The sequence below is a fragment of the Triticum aestivum genome, chromosome 7A (assembly GCF_018294505.1).
Source record: "Triticum aestivum cultivar Chinese Spring chromosome 7A, IWGSC CS RefSeq v2.1, whole genome shotgun sequence".
Taxonomy (NCBI): Eukaryota; Viridiplantae; Streptophyta; class Magnoliopsida; order Poales; family Poaceae; genus Triticum; species Triticum aestivum.
Window position 1 is genome coordinate 358,121,537 of NC_057812.1, and position 12,547 is coordinate 358,134,083.

The window sequence follows — 12,547 nt, forward strand, 5'->3', positions numbered from 1 at the left end:
GACATCAATACCATTGTTACACCCACAGCCCCTACTGTTATACATACTGGACCAATTACTAGAGCTCGTGCATGCCAATTAAATTACCAGGTACTTTCTTTTCTTGGTAACGATTCTAATGTTCATGAGAATATGTGTTGCCTAAATGGGATACATTTATTTTGCTTACAAATTAAGGGCCTAGCTTGGACAAGAAAGATGAACCTTGGAGCAAGTTCAAGCATGGAGGTGATGACGTGCGCAAGGGGAACATGAACGGAGTTACAAGTGATGATTCCAGGACTTTGAAGCCACCATAATGAGTTCATGAAGCCTTGGACGAAATATACAAGATGCCACTTCATAAATTTCGCCCAGAGGCTATTCTAGGTGTTGCGTCACCTTATTTTTGGGCCAGGCCCATGTAATTTCGAAATACTTGATTATAGGCTGTTTTTAGAGTCCGTATGTGTGGGGAAACAAGAGTTAGGGTTGGTTTCGGACCCCTCCTCCAAGGGCCACGAAATTCCCCTCTCTCTCCTCCATTTATACATCCCTTAGGGCATCGTTTAGACTCTGGTTTTTGTTTAGATTAAAAGTTCGCCATCGCTGCAACTTCGCGTACTTCGTTTGTGTTCAATGACCAGACCAAGATGTTACAGAACCCCACCTTCGTCAATAAAGCTTTCATCTTATATTCGCAATATCTAGATTGCAATCTTAGTTTCTTGCTCATTCTTCGTTTGCTTGCAGGAAATAGACCTTCATGGTCAGGTTGATCATGCTCCGTCATGGTCAATAACCTCTCGGAGTTGGTTTAGCGATTGCTAAGGCGTGACGTCCTGACATGTTCATAGTCGGATCGTCAAAGTCGACTTCCACCAAAGCGATATCCATCATCTCATCGAAAGACGGGACACCTTTGCCTCTATCAAGTGGTATCAGATTTTCAGGTTGCTCGGTGAGATTTTATAGTTTTTCCTAGTTTAGATCGAGTATGTTCTTCATACCTACAGTCCATGAAAAAGCCACAAAAAAATTTAGGGTTAGTTCATCATATCCGAACCAATCTAAGCCTTTGCATAATCTTTTTAGGGTTTTTGCTTTGTTGAATTTGCGGTTGCATCGTCATGTTTAGTTGCTAGTCTTAACGTCTAGTCTTTTAGAGTTTCGAGTTCTGGTCATAAGTTGTCACGCCTCCGCCGCACCATCATCATCGCCCCTCCCATCTACCACCACCGCTTATCCGCCACCGATCCGTATCCATATACCACCAGTGCTACCACCATCGCTGCCATATACAACCACCGCTGCCATATCTTACCATCATATATCCACCACCAATCCGAGTTCTTTTCATATTAGGTTTGTTTTCGAGATCCATCTAATTTCCGATTTGTGTTTCCTTGCCTGAGTAGGTTTTGGAAAAAAAAAGAGTCTCGAGACCGCCGGGCAGTTTTTAAGCCAAAATTTCGGCAACCGAAAATACTTTTTCCCTATCATATTTTAGGCATTTCTGAGTCTTTTGAGACACTCGCGTTGTCAAAAAAATTCATGCCCATCCTGTTAGTTTGACCTAGGAAGAGTTTTGAGACACTCGCCATTATAGTGATTTTTCGCAAAAAAAAGAGGAGCGAAAAAAAGAGGAGCGCAGAAAAAGAGGAGCGAAAGAAAAAGAGCGCCAAAAAACAGAGCGAAAAAAATTCTAGAGTGTGCTTTTCCCTTGTTTACGTGCTGCGTCGTGATTTTGTTCGTGTTCTAGGCTCACGTCTCTAGTACGGTCTAGCCTAGGACCAGCATAGTACCGTCGTTGAGCATTTATTCAACTTTGCATCTCTGAATTGATTATTGTTGGCCCTTTTTGCTACCATATTATAAGCCTTCCTAGCTCCACATACATCTACGTCGTGCTTTTGACTCTCCCTGGTAATCGCTCTATCCAAGCTTTGAGAGTTTTGACTACAATGGTTGCTGATCACTGCCTACTGCTAGGTAAGAACTGGTAAGAATTTGAGATTTGCTTGACAGATTTGTGACACCCACCACCACCTCTTGTTAGTAGTCTATAGGATCATATTGTTGTGTGTTTCTGTTGCTGCTAACCATGGCAGGATCACAAGCCGACGAGATTCACTGGGAGAACTTGACGAACAAGGAGCTTCATGATAAGTTTCAGCAAATGATGAGTGGACAGGTGCAAGATGTGCTAAACAGATTTGAAGAGGACATGGAGAAGATAGATGGCATGGAGAAGACGTTTGAAACAAAGCTCGATAACAAGTTTAATGAATTGCTCGCTCGTCTTCCACCACCACCACCGGCTGCACCTAACGCACCTCTACAACAACAACAACATCGCCTTCCAAATCATGTGGGACGAGCACTGCGCATTCCCCTTGAGCCTGGTCAAAATTCTGGTGCCGCAGTTGATGCTTCTGTAGCTCCTGCTGCTACTGCAAAGGTGGAGGACCATTACGAGGATGAGGTTGATCAAAATCAGAACTATGTGCAACCACCAGCACCACCGCCACCAGGTCGTCCTCATGCATATCATCACAATGGTAGGGATGCACAACCACCTGAGGTATGAGATCATGATCATCTTCCTAAACTAAAATTGAATATTCCACCATTTGAGGGTAGATATGTTCCTGATATATATCTTACTTGGGATTTAAAAACTGAACAATGATTTACATGTTTACAATATCCCGAGGAGAGACGTGTTCCTGCTGCTGTTTGTGCTTTCACTAGTTTTGCATGTGTTTGGTGGTCTGAAAATTGTAGATTATATCCTATTCCAGCTACTTGGGCTGCTTTGAAAACTGTTACGCATACTCATTGCGTTCCGCCATATTATCAACGTGAATTACTTCAAAAATTGCAACGCTTGAGACAAGGAATTTTTTTTGTATATTATCAGGAATTACAAACCGGCATGATTCGATGTGGTGTTGTTGAGGAGAATGAAGCTATGCTTGCACGTTTTGTGGGTGGATTAAATAGAGAGATTCAGACTATTCTAGAGTACAAGGAATATAATAATATCACTCATTTATTCCATCTTGCTTGCAAAGCTGAACGTGAAGTACAGGATCGACAGGCATTGGCGCGAACTAACTTTTCTGCAGGTCGACCTTCATCATGGACACAGCGTGCATCCTCTACTTCCACATGTTCTGCTGCACCGGTGCCTCCGTCAGCTGCCACCACCAACCATGATACAAGAAAGCAGGCACAACCACCACTATCTGCCAAGAGCACACCTTATGGGACTGCACAGAGTTCTTCATCCATGGCATCAACAGGGCAAACACATGATATTATTTATCGTCGTTGCAAGGGTGGAGGTCATTATGCGAGACAATGCCCATCTAAGCGTGTGATGATTGTTACGGAGGATGGTGGGTATGAGTCCGCTAGTGACTATGATGAGGAGACTTTGGCTACTTTGGCTCTTATTACAAGTGAAGAACACAGTGGAGATGATTCTGATCATGAGACGCAATACATGGCTGCTGAATATGTTGACAGGTATGAATGTTTAGTTGCTCAACGTGTTTTGAGTGTGCAGGTTACACAAGCTGAGCAAAATCATAGGCATAATTTGTTCCATACGAAGGGAGTTGTGAAGGAACGTTATGTTCGCGTCATCATAGATGGAGGGAGCTGCAACAACTTGGCGAGCATGGAGATGGTGGAGAAGTTATCTCTCACCACAAGACCACATCCACATCCTTACTACATCCAATGGTTCAACAACAGCAGCAAGGTTAAGGTAACACGTACTGTTCGTGTGCATTTTAGTATCTCTACATATGCTGATTATGTTGATTGTGATGTGGTACCTATTCAAGCATGTTCCTTATTACTTGGTAGACCATGGCAATTTGATAAAAATTCTATACACCATGGTAGAAATAATCAGTATACTCTTGTTCATAAGGACAAAAATATTACTTTGCTTCCTATGACTCCTGATTCCATTTTGAAAGATGATATTAATAGAGCTAATAAAGCTAAACAGGAGAAACATAAGAGTAAAAATCATATTGTGGCAAAAGAATTTGAGCAACAAATGAAGCCTAATAATAAACCATCTAGTGTTGCTTCTGAAACTAAATTGAAAAGTGCATGGCTACTTGCCACCAAATCTGATATTGATGATCTAGATTTCAGCATATCTGTTTGTTATGCTTTTGTGTGCAAAGAGGCGTTATTTTCTTTCGAGGATGTACCTTCCTCTTTGCCTCCTACTGTTCGCTGACGTCTTTCCAAAAGACGTGCCACCGGGATTACCACCTATTCGAGGGATTGAGCATCAGATTGACTTAATTCCCGGTGCTTCGTTGCCTAACCGTGCGCCATACTGTACCAATCCAGAGGAGACGAAGGAGATTATGCGTCAAGTACAGGAGCTGCTCGACAAAGGTTATATATGCGAATCTCTTAGTCCTTATGATGTTCCTATTATACTAGTGCCAAAAAAGGATGGTACGTCGCGTATGTGTGTTGATTGTAGAGGCATTAATAATATTACTATTCGTTATTGCCATCCTATTCCTAGGCTGGCTGACATGCTTGATGAATTGAGTGGCTCCACAATATTCTCCAAAGTTGATTTGCGTAGTGGATACCATCAAATTCGTATGAAATTGGGAGATGAATGGAAAATAGCATTTAAAACTAAGTTTGGATTATATGAGTGGTTAGTCATGCCTTTTGGGTTAACTAATGCACCTAGTACTTTCATGAGATTAATGAACAAAGTTTTACGTGCTTTCATTGGACGATTTGTGGTAGTCTATTTTGATGATATATTGATTTATAGCAAATCTTTGGAGGAACATTTGGAACATTTACGTGTTGTTTTTATTGCTCTACGTGATGCACGTTTGTTTGTAACCTTGGGAAGTGCACCTTCTGCACCGACCAAGTATCTTTTCTTGGCTATGTTGTTACTCCACGGGGAATTGAAGTTGATAAAGCCAAGATTGAAGCTATTGAGAGTTGGCCGCAGCCCAAAACGGTCACACAAGTGAGGAGTTTTCTTGGCCTCACTGGATTCTATAGGCATTTTGTGAGAGATTTCAGCACCATTGCTGCATCTCTCAATGAGCTTACAAAGAAGGATGTACCTTTTGTTTGGGGTACCACACATGAAGAAGCTTTCATGGTATTGAAAGATAATTATATGCTCTTGTTCGGACTTTAGAAACATGGCAACACTATTTATGGCCCAAAGAATTTGTTACATTCTGATCATGAATCGTTGAAACATATTAAAAGTCAAGCTAAACTGAATCTTAGACATGATAAATGGGTTGAATTCATTGAGACTTTCCCTCATGTCATTAAACACAAGAAGGGTAAAGAAAATGTTATTGCTGATGCATTATCTCGTCACTATACTATGCTTTCACAACTTGACTTCAAAATATTTGGTTTGGAGACCATTAAAGATCAATATGTGCATGATGCTGATTTTAAAGATGTAATGCAAAATTGTAAAGAAGGAAGAACGTGGACCAGTTTGTTGTTAATGATGGATTTGTATTCCGTGCTAACAAGCTATGCATTCCAGCTAGCTATGTTCGTCTTTTGTTGTTGCAGGAGGCGCATGGAGGAGGATTAATGAGACACTTTGGCATGAAGAAGACGGAGGACGTACTTGCTACACATTTCTTTTGGACAAAGATGAGACGGGATGTTGAGCGTTTTGTTGCTCGCTGCACTACAAGTCAAAAAGCTAAGTCACGACTCAATCCTTATGGTTTATATATGCCTTTGCCTGTACCTAGTGTTCCTTGAGAGGATATATCTATGGACTTTGTTTTTGGTTTACCTAGAACAAAGAAGGGGAGGGATAGCATATTTGTTGTCGTGGATAGATTCTCGAAAATGGCACACTTTATACCATGTCATAAAAGCGATGATGTTGTTAATGTTGCTAATTTGTTCTTTCGTGAAATTATTCGCTTGCATGGTGTGATGATGACCCGCGAGTATAGGGGATCTATTGTAGTCCTTTAGATAAGTAAGAGTGTCGAACCCAATGAGGAGCAGAAGGAAATGATAAGCGGTTTTCAGCAAGGTATTCTCTGCAAGCACTGAAATTATAGGTAACAGGTAGTTTTGTGATAAGATAATTTGTAACGAGCACAAGTAACATAAGTAAATAAAGTGCAGCAAGGTGGCCCAATCCTTTTTGTAGCAAAGGACAAGTCTGGAGAAATTCTTATATAGAGAAAAGCGCTCCCGAGGACACATGGGAATTATCGTCAAGCTAGGTTTCATCACGATCATATGATTCGCGTTCGGTACTTTGATAATTTGGTATGTGGGTGGACCAGTGCTTGGGTGCTGTCCTTACTTGGACAAGCATCCCACTTATGATTAACCTCTATTGCAAGCATCCGCAACTACAACAAAAGTATTAAGGTAAACCTAACCATAGCATGAAACATATGGATCCAAATCAGCCCCTTACGAAGCAACGCATAAACTAGGGTTTAAGCTTCTGTCACTCTAGCAACCCATCATCTACTTATTACTTCCCAATGACTTCCTCTAGGCCCAAATAATGGTGAAGTGTCATGTAGTCGACGTTCACATAACACCACTAGAGGAGAGACAACATACATCTCATCAAAATATCGAACGAATACCAAATTCACATGACTACTAATAGCAAGACTTCTCCCATGTCCTCAGGAACAAACGTAACTACTCACAAAGCATATTCATGTTCATAACCAGAGGGGTATTAATATGCATATAGGATCTGAACGTATGATCTTCCACCAAATAAACCAACTAGCATCAACTACAAGGAGTAATTAACACTACTAGCAACCCACAGGTACCAATCCCGGACTTAGAGACAGGAATTGGATACAAGAGATGAACTAGGGTTTGAGAGGAGATGGTGCTGGTGAAAATGTTGATGGAGATTGACCCCATCTCGATGAGAGGATCGTTGGTGATGACGATGGCGATGATTTCCCCTTCCCAGAGGGAAGTTTCCCCGGCAGAACAGCTCCGCTAGAGCCATAGATTGGTTTCGCCAAGGTTCTGCCTCATGGCAGCGGAGTCTCGTCCCGAAAGCTGGCTTATGATTTTTTCCTCATCGAAAGACTCCATATAGCAGAAGATGGGCATCGGAGGGCCACCAGGGGGCCCACGAGGCAGGGGGGCGCCCCCACCCTTGTGGGCAGGGTGTGGCCCCCCTCCGGAACTTCTTGCGCTCAGTATTTTTTATATATTTTGAAAATGACTGCCGTGAAGTTTTAGGACTTTTGGAGCTGTGCAGAGTAGGTCTCTAATATTTGCTCCTTTTCCAGCCCAGAATCCCAGCTACCGGCATTCTCCCTCTTTATGTAAACCTTGTAAAATAAGAGAGAATAGGCATAAGTATTGTGACATAATGTGTAATAACAACCCATAATGCAATAAATATCGATATAAAAGCATGATGCAAAATGGACATATCAACTCCCCCAAGCTTAGACCTCGCTTGTCCTCAAGCGAAAGCCGAAATCAAAAAATATGTCCACATGCTTAGAGATAGAGGTGTCGATAAAAATAAAATACGGACATGAGGTCATCATGATCATTCTTAGAACAGCAACTTATATAATTCTTGTCATATGATCTCTTATGCTAGAGTAACAATTCAATCACAATTTCAAGTATGAATCATAAACTTCATTGAAAACTAACAAATTTTCATCTTAGTCATTGAAGCAATTGCAATTTGTCATAACATAAGAAAGAGTCAATACAAGAGCTTTTCAGCAAGTCCACATACTGATGCGGAGCATCCGACGATCATCCCCATGTACACTCAAGCCTACGCCATTGGACCTAAGGTACACCCGAGGAGACCATGGAGAGCCCAAGGACCAAGGCCAAGCGTGCGCGGAAGCAAAGTAAGGAGAAGGAAGAAGAGATAGCTGCTACAGGCCTCGGACATCCGGCCCCAACCCGGACATCCGGACCAGCCCGGACATCCGGCCCGACCCCCGGAAATCCGGCGCCCATCACAGAAGGCACCCGAAGCTGAGCCCCGTTAGCCCGGACATCCGGCCCCATGCCCCGGCCATCCGGCTCCTCCCGAAGCCCCGGAAATCCGGCCTCTTCGCCCGGACATCCGGCCCCGCCTATCCAGAGAATAGGACAACCCATAATGCAATATTTTTGAGTATTGCCGGCAACGTTACTTGTGCACATTAGTGGTCTACACCTTCCACATACATACCATACAATAGGTATCATCTTGTTATCATATCATCTCGTGTGCCTCAAGTTTGTTCCCGCATATACACAATAGCTATCTTGGTTTGTGCATTGTGCAAAAGTGGCCATACAAAAAACAGAATAAGCTTTTAAGCAAAGAAAAAGAGAGAGCAAGAAGCCTGTAAGCAAGTGACATAGCATCATACCACATTGCATAAGATTGTCATATTCGATCATCTTGGATCATACCACCGGAACATCATATACATAGCATACTTGGGATAGAAGTCATTGCATTTTTGTCTCCTTTAGGTTGTGCACAAGTATCGTATCCGCCTATTGAGCAATCGTGCTAGCGTCTCTCTAGAGTTGTGCAACAAGAGCATTTTCCGTGGATTCCACATTTTGATCTCATCCTTGGTTGCACGACCCCATTTATCTATCCGTGTGTGTGTTTCCGTGTGCCACATATTGCTATTGGTCTACTTGTTTCACTTGCGAATTTTTGAATCTCTTTCAACATTATTGACTCTTGCTAACATTTTGCATAAAAAAATTGTGCCACTATCCTCACCGAGCTCCACCATAAGCCTTATTTGTGTAGGTGTGAGAAACCGACAAGAATTGGTACCAATTGTGCTATTTCCTTGTCCACATTGGAGTGATCATTGATCCACTTTCAACTTCAGTCAAGGTACATTTGGTATTCGTTCTTCTCTTTCTACCACTCACACTTTTCTCTTGGGGTGATGGATAGGCAAGGCATTTCATATCCGGTCTTCGACAACAATGACGGCGTGAACAACTACATCACCAAACCATCAATCTTCGATCTACAACGACAAATGCAAGGCACACAATCAAGATTGCGAGAGCGCATCGAGAACCTCTCCATTGACATTCGCCACTCCGAAGCGAGGAAAAGGGACTACATCGACAACAAGCTTTCCGCACAAAAGGAGGAGCAAGATGCAAGGATGGAGGAGATTCGAGCCTTGACCAAGTCGACTTCCCCTTCATCATCTTCAAGGCGGCGGCAAGCACGTCGATCCTCTTCGGAGCACCCAAGCGACACAAGCGCAAGTCGTCCACATCCACAACTCCATGGCGACCACCATCATGTTCGTGATCCATCTCGTCATGAAGGGCATGTCACCTCCAAGCAACATGTGCACGACGATGATGAACGACATCTACTACGAGCTCAAGTGCGACAACACCACCATCAACATGAAGATGCTCGAGATGCGCCTACCTACAAGTCCCAACAAGCCCTACTTCACGCCAAGTCCAAACTTCATGACCACAAGAGAAGACCGCGAGACAAGCATCACCAAGAGCATGCTACGGCTACAACAACCACTTCGGCATCTTCGCCAAGTGCTATCAAGGCATCTTCGCCTTTGGACGTACGGCATCTTCACCTACTCCCCATGAGTTCGCCTACATCGACACCTTCAACTACAAGGTGACCACCTACAAGTGAGGACAACACTTCCATCTTCGGAAGCCCCTCAAGGAAGATGGCCGAGCATGGGAATTTCCCTTCTGTCATGGAGACGAGCTATGAGGTGCCACATCATAAGGACCTCCTACAACAAGACGGTGACAAGAAGGTCGACCTAGGGCCATCCCCTTCGACCACGGCGACAAGCACGACCCTCTTCAACAACATGAAGACGGCGCCCATATTGGACTCATACTCCGAGTCAAGCTATGAGACCGCTCATGAGACTTTATCTTTGGTCTTCGAGGAGAGTGATGATGTATCTTCAGCCTTCATCCACGGCAACGACCACGACATGATTGAGCATGGAGACATTTGCACCAACATCTCTCCGACAACGACATGTGACGAGATGCCCCAATTGCCATGTGAGGAGAGCCACCACCACATGAGTGACATGAGTGACTCCACCACACGTGACATTGAGAGCATTTCCTATGAGAGAATGAGTGTGACCACCACTAGCCGCACACTTGAGAGCATGCCACACATCCTATGTGAGGTTGAGAGCCATTTGAGTGACTCCACCAACCATATGAGCGAGAGCATTCGAGAGGGAGTGAGTGAGCCACAACACTTAGTGAGTGAGGTAGTTGACACGGCATGTGAGGCCACTTTGATTTCTAACGACTTAACCTCTACTCCTAGTGTGTTTTCTTCTTTGGTGCTAGGTCTCCTACATGACGACATGCCTACCCTCGACGAGTCCATACCTCCAATGGAGACAATGATGGCCATGGTGGACGATGATGCACCCCCCACATGGTTCCATCAAGATGAAGATGACCACGACTCGGTCTTCGACACCTCACCTACAACACATGAGCGATGCTCCAAAGGTAACATAGGTGATGGTGCTTCTCTTGTCCCACTAGTGGACTATTTTACGAATGATTGCTTGCATGATGTTGACACACCTATACCCATGCTTCATGCTAGTGCGACTTCTTCATGTCATGACTTACCTATTTATGATAAATATGATGATGAGCATGTTGATTTTCCTAGTTGTGATGCTATGCTCCATAGGATATCATGTGAAAATTCTTTTGGTCACATCATGTTTGACAATCCATTAACCTTGTCATATGCTATGAGTGAGATATCCCATATTGCATCTTTTCAATCTCAACATAGTGACTATGCATGCCCCATTCACATAAATCCAATTTGCACTCACGGCATAGATGACGAGATGATGGTCATTGGCTTTTGTTTTTCATGTGATGATATTGCCATGCTTCCTTTACATGATTTGTGCAATTCATCTACTATGCCATGCCACGATCACATTGTTCCAAATATGCATTGTTTTGGATGTTGTCAATATTCTCCGTGTGATGTTTCCATTAATGCTCATGAGGAGACCCCCATAGTTTCCTCATACATATTAGGAGATTTTGATGCATTCCATACTTTGCATGATTCTCATAATTGCTTGCACCATATGCATTCCATGAATAACAATGCTCTACATATATATCATGATGCATTGCCCAATTTGAGTCTCCATTATGCTATACATAACAAAAAAAACTATCATGATGGATGACATGTTTCTATATCACGCATCTCATTTGTTTGAGCATTGGATATTTTGTGCTAACCAACACAAGCACATGCGCATCATGATGGATGATGTGTACATCTACCACGCACACACAATTTTCCCTTTGTCTTTGTTTTGTGTAGGTACTCATGTATACTTGTCAACCTCTCAATCCCAAGAGTTGACGAAACGAGCTCTTGGGAGCAAAGATGACTTGGGATCCCGTGAACTATCCTTACCATCGTTCCTTTTGCGCAACGACTACACGCATCTCTCTCACTTGGCTCTCACACGGCTATGGGCTATATACCGCTCTCTTGCTTGTTTTACCGTGTTCACTTCGCATGTTATGCTTTCTTATATGCCTTTGCCATGCAATTGTGACCCTTGCTTGCATCTACCCATGATTCACAATTATGTTACTCCTATGTGTATTTGCATGCTTGGTGGAGATCCTTGTTGCTATTGCCATGTTTATCATGTGCCTCATGCTATTGATGCTATTTTTCTCATATCCTCCTTTCATGCTTGTGATATGTCTTGTGCATTATTCATGCCCACCATTTGCACACATGACATACTTGACATGATTCTTTCTAGTACGTTGCATCTTCGCAATACTAGCTTGCTTGCCTTGATTCACATGATTGCTTGCTTTGTCGCATCACCCATGTTCCATTCTTCCTTGCTTTCTTGGGTTGATGACGTATATGTTCATGCCTCTCACATGATATATTTTGTTCATTGTTGCTTGCCTCCAATTGTTGCATCTATGCTTATTGATCGTGGAGACTTGGACACTTTACTTGTGATGCATGCTTGCTTGATTGAGCCTATTGTATTTGGTTGTCCTCGCATCATCATATGCCTCCATACTATGAAATGCTCCCTTGTACTTTCTTATGATGAGCATGATGCATCCACTTGTTGGGTATTTTACCACACGAATGATAGGTTTTGCATCTCTGCTAACCTCATTTCTTTTTCCGAGTGTTTGTCATGTTCTTTCATGTTGAAGGATTCACAAGGCGATACCGTCATGACACAATTTGGTCATGTGAAGGCATACACGATGTGCGACACCAACATTTGCGAGAATCTCCTAAAGGTGAACTCCTTCCCTTTGAGCCATCCTCAAATATGCATATTGGATGGGTCACTCTTTCATTGTTGTTTCCTTCTTCTTGTCTACATGTTACATCTATTGGATGGAGGATCGACATTGGAGATGGAACCCATGAACCTTCAAGTTGAGGAGCGCTCGGACTTATTGG